Raw genomic sequence first — 8,974 nt, forward strand, 5'->3', positions numbered from 1 at the left:
TTGATATTCCCCGACAAAAAAAATCACACAGCACAGATTGTTTAATGTTTAATATACTGAATATAGACATTGCCGCTGATTATTATCATTATAATTGTTATTCCAGCAGTCACTTCCAAACAGACTTAACAATTTTCCAGTATCTGGTCCAATATTACACATTCAAAGCAACGCTCACCACGATGCAATTTCACAAATTGCATCCACTAATTGTGCCATCAATTATACCCCAAGTAGGCACTTTTTGCCAATTACAGGCTAATTGTTCTGTCATCATCTAAGAAAACATCGCGAAAACTACTCGAGATCACCCCTGCAGACAGCCGAGTCGAATCCCGTCCGTGTGCAGTGACCCAGACGCGTGGACTTGACGGGGATGTGATGGGCATCCTTCAAGCACTTTTCCCTCCACGGCTGTCGAATTGCGCTGCCTCTGTGCTTAAAGAACAAGCGAAGTCAACGGGTTTCTTCTCATTCTCCTCCTCCTTCCAATCTACTAACACAGTTACACCACTTGGATATAAAGTGTATGCCACGAGCGCAGTCGTAACGTTCCGTTGTGGAGAATTCTAATCACGCGGAATGAATAAGCCCATGCCTGATAATTGGTTTTTTTGCCCTTCTATCTGGCAACAAAACTGACACCTTTGTTACAAGGAGTCATATTTGCATAGACCACAATACCTGCAGTCATAATGCAAACAAAAAACATAACTCTGATAATGTATGCACTGTCCTTGAAGTTTATTGGTCCACACCCGAGACAGCTTTTCTTAGAGCCTAGTCTCACATGGGTTGGACCAGATGACGCCAAAAGGCGCACAACTCAAAGACAATGCACCATCAGAGTATGAGAGCTCGGGTTAAGCATTTACACCATTGGAACCTCACTTGTCAGTAAAAAATATGATAATTGTTTTTTTACCCTGTGGAATGTGTTAGGGGGGGGGGCGGGGCTAAAATAGAACAGTTGGTGCATCTCAATACTCTGATAGTGCGCTGTTTTTGAGTTGTACGCCTTTTGGCGTCATCTGGTCCAACACCAATGGAGACTAGGCTCTAAGAAAAGCTGTCTCGGGTGTGGACCAATCAACTTCAAGGACAGTGCATATCATTATCATCATCAGAGTTGTTTCTTTTTGTTTGCATTTTGACTGCTTGTGTTGTGGTTATTGCAAACATGATGCCTTGTATAAAGGTGTCAGTTTTTGTACCAGTTGAAAGGGTAAAAACCTATCACTATTTGGTGCATCTTGTTGATGTTTTACTCGATGTTGATTGACAATCCAGATACAAAAGGAGAGGAGAGTTGTTGGTTGGCAATCCAAATACAACCCGCGACCCGAGTTCAATTACCGCTCACGGCCAAGATCAGCGGCGATTATCTGTGACGGTCCTGGGCCTCCCCTAGGTCGACTCAGCCTCAAGTTAGTACCTGGTGCGGTGTGTAAATATGACCACTGGGGAGACAAAGGCGGCCGGGAGCGTGGGGCTGGCCACCAACTCCTTCGTGTGCCGTGTTGTCCTTGATAGGTGCTCGTTAAACAGCACTTGCCCCAAAAATCTGTTAAGGCTGCACGGGGGATATGGTGCTTTAGAGAGAAAATGTGAAGGGTAGTGAATGACAGACGACGCAGAAGCACTTCCATGACATTTAATTCAATCGTCCGCCAAAACTCAACGGCAAACTTCTCCGCTCGGCCGCTATTCTTGTTGCCAACGAAAGACAAACTTTCCTGTAAAGACAACACACACACAGAGAGAGAGAAAGCGCGAGAGCACGTGTTATTGAATGTTTTAAAAGGACGCCAAAGCGGTTGAGCAACGAGGCCAACGGTGACTACTGACCGACACTCGTGAACAATGCGAGCCATGCAGTCAACCGATGAATTGTCCAGATCCTTGATTCTGGCTCGATTCAATTATCTAACTTTTTTTTGCGTCGTTTTATTTATTATGAGGCTTCTTGCTTTCTTCCCCCCTCCCCCCAGTCTTGTGTGTGCAGTTTTGTTTAGCCTTAGTGTAACGTCGGCACAGCCCTCGCTAATCGCGCGCACACACACGCACACGAGTTTCCCTCGCTTTGTGCGGTAGTAGATGCGTTAGCAAAAAAGGAGGGGGGGGGGTGCACAAAGCGAACCGCACGAGACAGCTACTTGCCGAGTAGCGCACACAGTGCTATGTATGATGGATACAAATTGAACAATCATTGGAAGGATTCATCTTCTTGGTTCTTTCGGTAAAGTCACGTAGAATGTAAATAATAAAATAATAAAAATAAAACATAATAAAATAATTCTCACGACGTTTCGGCCACAACGCAAGCAGCCGTCCTCAGGTGGAGAACAGGTCTGTCGAGAAGACAGAGTCTGAATGTTATGTTTTATTTTTATTATTTTATTATTTCCATTCTACGTGACTTTACCGAAAGAACCAAGAAGATGAATCCCTGCAGTCACGAAAGCTTTAAATTGAAACATTGGAAGGATGTTATTCACCAGGTAATGTCTTCACTGGTTGTGGTTGTTTCCATTGTACCTGCCGATTTACTAGCACATTTTTATTTTTTTCCTCCCCGTGTCCCACACTCAGCTTCCTACTTATAGCTCCGCCCACTTCCCCCCCCCCCCAGCCTCACGTCCCCTAGCGCTCACGCAGCCCCCTTCTCCTAAACCACCCCCCCTCTCTTTCTCCCCCCTAGCTCCTCCCCCTTTCTTACCGATATAACCTCTTGCCACGGCAGCTCTCTCGCCAACTTCAGCATTTTCTTGCTGTGGTTGTCCCACCTGGTGAAGATTGCTTGTGTTGCGATCGAAGCGTCGTGATTAGTTTCATTTTATTTCTACTCGATACGTGACTTTACCGAAAGAACCAAAGAGTATGAATCATTGCGGTCACGAAAGCTTCAAATCTAGAACTGTACAGGATCCTCAAGTCACCAATACTCGCTGCAGCAACGTCTCCTTCTCTGGGCAGCAAAGTGATTGAGATCAGGACTAACCTCAAAGGTGGACCGCGTAAGATCTGAACACTGCCGCTGTGCTCACTTGCAGCAGAGTGTTCAGAACTCATGAATGAGACCACGTCGCGTGCACAACAGCACTCGGAGGGGGGGGGGGCTGTGGATGGTTTTTTTTAATGGAAGATTTGCTGGTTTATTCCAGGATGTTGCTGTTGCGCGTCGTCGCTTTAAGATGTTCTCTGTTCATATTTGTATTTGTTGCGGTTGCACCCGACTCAAGAGCTGCATGGCTCACAGGGCTACACCTAATACATGCAACTTGAACTGCGTTGCGTTCCAGGCTTCCCTTCCCCCACCGCCACACTCCTCCACGCTGGAACCCCTCCACGCTGGAGCCCCTCCACGCTGGAGCCCCTCCACGCTGGAACCCCTCCATGCTGGAGGCCCTCCACGCTGGAACCCCTCCACGCTGGAACCCCTCCACGCTGGAGCCCCTCCACGCTGGAGGCCCTCCACGCTGGAACCGCCCCACGCTGGAACCCCTCCACGCTGGAGCCCCTCCACGGTGGAACCCCTCCACGCTGGAGCCCCTCCACGGTGGAACCCCTCCACGCTGGAGCCCCTCCACGCTGGAGCCCCTCCACGCTGGAGCCCCTCCACGCTGGAACCCTCCACGCTGGAACCCCTCCACGCTGGAGCGCCTCCACGGTGGAGCCCTGCCCGCACTCTCCGCGACGCGCCGACGATGACGTCACCGCCGCGTTCCTGTGACGTGGCTATCGACGCGCCAACTGCGTCACAAATCAAGCAACACGTGGCCGAGTCCTTGCACACACGATGCCTCTCTCTCTCTCCTACGGTGACGGTGAGTTTAACGTAAAGCCTCGCTTAAACTCGCTTGTTGTGGCTCCGCATGTCTCGTTAAATGTACGCATTGCATTTAGCGCTCCCACAGTATTTCAGTAATCAGGGAAAAGCAATGATTTCTCGTGTCAACAATGCGACCCGCAATTACTTTCAAATATTATGATCAGCATTACACGAACCACAACTTATTTTAAATGTCTTATTTTATAGTAACGGAATTTATGTAGCGCCTTAAGTAAGGCGCTTTACACAGAATTAACAATAGTACGGATGAATGTGATGGTGGAGGTGAGGTGAATGAAATAAATGAGAGTAAGCAATGGGGGGCAAATCTGTGATGCGTGAATTCGTTGAAGGCGAAATTAACGACAGGAAATGATGATGATGATGATCAGATTGAACAGATGTATTGTACACATTACTCCCATTGATATTATGTAACACTGGAAACAATACAAGTCAAACGGTTAACTGGGTGGAGTGACTGGGAAGTCACATCTATAACATGTCTCTGCTGTTGTTCTATGAGCCCCCTGTACACTCTCTTCCCATGTGTTGTATCACAATAACACATTCCTGCGGAGGGAGCTGGTAGGAACGTTGGGTTGCTCGGTCAATGGCCAGGGTCAACGGCGGCGTGGTGTATTCCGCAAATATGCCCGACTGTGAGGGCGGGCATGAGCCGGCGTGAGTAGGTTAAACGTTGAGTTTTATAAGGGCACCACGGGGTGACCAGCCCCTCCCCACCCTCCGCACCCAGCCCCACCCCACCCAGCCACTCCCTCCCCACCCAGCCCCTCCCTGCACGACGGACAGACGGACACAATAATCCCCTGTGGGCTGGTGTAACCAGGTGATTCCTACCAGTAAAAACACGATCTTTATCTCTCTCACACACGCGCATAAATCATGTTACCATGAAAGGTTACACACTTGAACAATTGCATGCACTCGCACATTCGGGCAAATAAAGACACACACACATTTACACTCGCGTTACTTTAATAAACATCGATGTTATAAATGTAATATATTCAGCTGCAGACCAGCTGAAGCACATGAGAGATGACGTCACGGCGGCCATGTTGCATGGGAGCTTCACGACGGCCATGTTGCATGGGGGGAGGGGGGGTGTCTTCCTGGCAGCGGATTGGCTGGTGCAGTGGGAGCGCTGATGTAATCCCTAGCAACCACTGCCACGCGCCCAGCATTGTGGTCTCGGGGCGCCTGTCTTAATCATGGATGGTTGAAACCTGGATTCGAACCCAAGAATATGGTCACTTCAATTCTCAAACTGGTCCCAAATGTGACCGGCAACTTCATCTCATCCAACCTCGTGGCCACAGAAAGCATACCACTCTCAAAGGGCCCAGAAACAATGTTTTGTATCTGTTACCGCCACCATCTCAGTCGTACTAATTGGGTACTGGAGGGGGGTTACTTTCCACTTGGCAAACGCTTTATTTCTAATGTTATCATGTTCAGTCAGAGTGCATCCTAACAATTTGTCACGCTATTGTCATATAACAGGTTATTAGTATTATTAGATAACGTCAAGATGTTTTACGGGGTGTTGATGTGTGTTTGCGGGCTCGTGGGTATCTCTCTTGCGGTGAGGAAAGGGTCGTTCCCTTCCCCGTGATCTTGACATACCAGAGGCACCTTTTGTGTGTCTGACATCACCTCGGGGCTGAACCTCCGCAGCTGGAGTCGGCATTGGCCACGCCGCGGCCGATGGAAGGAGCACCGCTCCATGCGGAACACTGTGATGTGTTGTCTGCTTTAGCGATACAACAACACAATCACAAGTCTTCCACACGGCCCACAGCTCCACTTTTGTTCTGCTCGCGATCACCTCGCTCCGGTGGGTCGATGATCTTTCCCTGTTGCTCCGGGTCGAATCAAGGAAGTTACTAACTGCTCTTACCGTATTGACTTCCGAGACGTCTGCCCGGCGTGGAAGAGTAGGCCACAATTTACTTTCGAGATGGGGTTTGTAGAGCTTCCTCTAGTGGAGGCCCTTTCGCCAGCAGTCGCGGTAACAGGCAATTGCAGGGCTGCGCTTTAGCACGTATACCGTATGCTCCGAATTATGAACGCACACTTTTTCCCACCCCACAATATTTTCAAGTAAACGTTGGGGTTGCCTTTCATCGGCCAGTGTTGGTATGTGTGTGTGCCCGACTTGTATCGCGTGCTTTATTGGCACCAGGGGGCGCCGCGGTGGCGAGATGTTAACTACCTCGCCAGGTGTACATGAGGTCGTGTTGGGCTCGATCCAGAGGAACGGCGTCGTACGTTGATGTTAAATTCGGTCGTGCAAAATCTTAAGCCACCAGCTGTAGTTGTATCGGCCAGAATTTGATCAACGCTATAGGCAATGTATACATACTGCAGCAATGTATTTGTACGCGTGACAAGCCCGTGATGTGGTGGAGGGGTTAATGACAAAAAGTTTGGCATAAAATCACTACCAAATGGCCCTTTTCCAAACACGTAAACAGACTAGCTACAGAAACATACGCTGTAATTTTCACAATTCACAACTTTGTTTAAATTTTCTACGACACAGCGATTTCCCAACAGTTCCGTATCCTCTTAATTATAAGACAGCGACGTGTTTTCCCCCAACTCTCTAGATATTTTGTCTTTCTCTACGTTGTACCTCCTCGCGTCCTGCTTGCTCGGGATATCGTATTTCTCAGACCGTTTTTTTATTTCTCAAAACTACCGCAACGTTTTGAGTGCGTCTTACTTTCCGAGACGTGGCTGTTATCCAGAGAATACGGTAATTCAGTTCTCAAACTGACTTTATGCCCCGTTTCCATTAAAAATGAATTAACTTTCACTTTCACGATCTCGTTTGTCTTCAAGATATTGCAATGATAAAAGCGTGACGCATGCTTTACCATATCTATTATTTCGTATAAACATTTAGCATTGATTTTCTCGCGTGATTTTCCTTACTACCCTCAAATTCCTTCCTGCAAATACACATCCATCACTTTCTGTAACTCATGAGACAACCCATCAAGATCAGAGGGTGCCGCAGGCTGTAAACAAATAAACATAACAACAGGCGAAGGTGTGCTGCTCACACGAGGCAAAATACCACGATTCTGATGAGGCCTTGTAATGTATTATATTTTGAGTTTGTGGTTTAGGCAAGGTTGATCATTATTACACATGCATTGTGGTTGTCACGTGACGTGCGCGCAAGGCATATTAATTAAACTCGTGCATTCCCCTCTGTTGTTTCCATTTCTGACTACGTAATCTTAGGAAAGGAATAAGTTACTCGATAAAATTACATTCTAGCCTTTGAGTATAGGTTCATACAGAGATTAATGGCAAGTTCGTTGCATGATCGTGTAAACAACTTGTGAGTTGATATTAAAACTTGGCAGGAAAGCGTTATAGGTGTAATTACGAAGAAGGGGAGGATGTGATGGGACACGTGTGCAGGGTGGAGGAGGATAGGGTAGGCAACTTGGAGGTTGGGAATAGGAGGAAGAGGAGGTAGTGATGGGTGACACACGTGGTGCAGGTGGTGGAGGGCAGGACAACGAGACGGGCATTGGAGTGGCAGTCAGATGCTGGCGACCATGGAGATTTAACCAATGGAGGCCCTGAGCAGATATTAATTTCTCCCTCCCTCCTTTATTTTTTTTAGTTCTTTTTTTTTAACGATCAGACGAGAAAGATGCTCGGTCTTTCGGCACTTTACTTCGTTCATCATGTCGTTCTTTTTTTGTATTTTGTATTTTTTATTTTTTTTATGTGCTCCCTTTTTTAATCAAATATATAACGCGGGTTTCCCGTGTAACATTAGTCCCATTGTGTGTTACTGTGTTCATAGACACCAACAAGAAACACAAATCCCCTGCTGCTGTGCTACCAGCACCATAGCGGCGAAGGCACCTCCCCTCCCGCCCCTCCCTCCCCTCCCTCCCCTCCCTCCCCTCCCCTCCCTCCCTCCCCTCCCTCCCTCCCTCCGATGTTCATGTGTGTACCTACGAACTCCTAATGAGATGACAGAAGAGATACAGACGAGAGATGAAGATGTAGCGACATGACAGGAGGTACAGATGATGCAGCGATTCAAACAACGCTCAAATGCGCGTGAAAGCTCACAGCCATTTGTGCATTACAACAAAACCCATCAGCATTTCCTGCGGAAGTGCACTGTGATTCTCACATCTTAGATCATCGTCAGAATAAATGTGATTGAACGTGATGCGGTGACTGGTCCAGAGTGGTCTCACTGCTTCTGCTGCTGCTGCTGTCAGTCGCTCACTTCGGCTCGGATTGACGTAGGTTTGCGATTTAAGACAAAGGGGTCCACAATACACCGCACCTGCGTTTAGCGCGGTTGGCTACGTACGGTGCGAAAGAAGTTCGACATGCACGCATGCAGGAAATTGCTGATGGTGTTTGAGCAATGCACAAAGCCTGTGTGCTCTCTGTTCGCATTACCGTGTGTTGTTTGAAACTGGCGCCACGATGGTCGTGGGTTCGATCCCGACCCTGACGCCCGTTTATTTGGAATTCGCATGTTTTTCCCCGTGGTCGCGTGGAGTATTTGGCTGCTATAAATGTCCACGTGATAATAAGCCGCTTCGTTGAGCCATCATTGTTTATGGCCAGGTCGCTTCTGAAAAATAGCTACGTAGCTCAGTGGGCCTTACCTGGTAAAATATAAAAAAAAATAGTTTTAGTTTATGATTGTGTTCCTATGACATGTCTCGTCATTTACACATTTTGGGGGCTGTGGACCCACTGAATGTCCGTTCGCGTGTGCACGGACCAATACAAATACTGGCCACGGTAAGTGGCACTTTTCAATCGCCGTTCGCAGCGGCGCTAATAGCGGCTGCTAGTCCACTGCGCAGGTGCACGCCACTGGCTCCGGCGCTTTTGTCGCAGTGGGGACCCCGAGTTTGGAGGGGCCTAAAAGCATGTCCATTAATGAATCTGCCGTCCACGTGTGGGTGGCGGGCTGAGATTGTGCCCGCGGAGCTCGATGATAATTGGAAATTAATTAGGGGGCTCTGCTTTGGTTAATTGGATGAGTGGATGGCGCTGTTTGCGTGTCAAAGAATTACCCTTTTCGGAACCGCGCCACTCGTAAAATGATTGTTGTTG

Source organism: Lampetra planeri, chromosome 53 (assembly GCF_965212315.1).
Source record: "Lampetra planeri chromosome 53, kcLamPlan1.2.h2, whole genome shotgun sequence".
Lineage (NCBI taxonomy): Eukaryota > Metazoa > Chordata > Hyperoartia > Petromyzontiformes > Petromyzontidae > Lampetra > Lampetra planeri.